The following is a 1,248-nucleotide window of genomic DNA, read 5'->3' as shown; positions in this document are numbered from 1 at the left end:
GGATTCCCGAAATGGAGTTGCTGGAACTTAAGTCTGACTCGCTCCTCCGTTTTTGAATTCCACACATTTTCAGGCATATTTGCCCAGACAGGAAATGCCTATACACCCACTTGTGAAACCTGCGGCACACTGAAACTCACCGTATTGCGTTTTCCCACTCAGACTCCATCTCCAGCCAAGTACGTCCAAGATTTATTACGAACCCCTTTCCTCGGACTCAAAGAACTTGAGCGGCCAGCTGAGCTGCTGCTTCTCTTTGGGTCTCAAACTAGTAGTTCACGCCTCAAGAACTCCCTGGCATTGTGTATCCAACACCATCTTGGCTGTCTAGCCCTAATGAGTTGTTTTCTATTTCTTTCCTAAAAGGCCTACAGACTGTGCTAGCCTCTCAACAAGTGGTTTTCCATTTCGCCCGCACATTAGTGTCACCTGGAGCTCTTAAATGGGTCCATGCCTGTTCCACGTCAGCCACAGAGGTCAGAAGCTGTGGAGGAGCGGAATCACGGTTTCTCAATCTTCACACTCCTCCCCACCCACGCCCCCATGAAAGTCAGTAAAATGAAGCCTCATTTTAAATGGAGTCCAGAAGCTCTGAGAAGGGAGCTCGTACACATACCACCCGCGGCAACTTGCATAACAAGCTGGGAGAAGGAAGAGAATTCTTACCTTACCAGAGGAGGACGCTTCTTATGCAGAAGTTTATCTTGCTTTGGTGGGGGAAAGACGACCTCCCCCAGCCCCAACAACGACGCGCAAGCGACGGCTTGCAGCCAGCGAGAAACCGCCACGACCTCGAACTCCTGCGGTTCTCCGAAGAATTCCTGTTCAAAACCACCATCCCTGATTTCCTCATAGAACCCGTAAGAGCTGACCTTCCTCCCGGTCCTTCGGATAAGCCTGTGGCTTTGCCCGGGCTGCGAGGTCCCAAGTTGAAATTCCCTATCCCTAAAATACTTCCGTGTTTGGCGCGTAACATGGCTACTTTTAAGGTCTTCATCCCCCACCCCAAATCTGTGACTCAGCCTTCCAGGCTTACTATAGCCTTGGGGTCGCTGTCCTAGCCCAGCCCAGGCCCTCCTGAGGCAGGTCCTGAAAACACCCCCGCTGGCAAAACCAAAACCCCATTAGCTTTAGCCCACCTACTAAGTTCAACTATTGCACACAACAGGCTTAAAGACTTTGTGACGTAGCTTCCCACTGTTGGCTGTAACAAGTTACTAATAAGTTAGTGGCTTATAACAAATGAAA

General features: G+C 50.2%; 1 pseudogene; it reads left to right on the top strand.

The window, feature by feature from the left end:
• Positions 1-363, top strand: part of LOC105241567 — a 14,685-nt pseudogene extending 14,322 nt beyond the window's left edge.
• Positions 364-1,248: the final 885 nt, after the last annotated feature.

The sequence above is a fragment of the Ailuropoda melanoleuca genome, chromosome 7, assembly GCF_002007445.2.
Source record: "Ailuropoda melanoleuca isolate Jingjing chromosome 7, ASM200744v2, whole genome shotgun sequence".
In the NCBI taxonomy this organism is placed as follows: Eukaryota; Metazoa; Chordata; class Mammalia; order Carnivora; family Ursidae; genus Ailuropoda; species Ailuropoda melanoleuca.
This window is presented reverse-complemented; position numbering and strand designations above follow the sequence as displayed.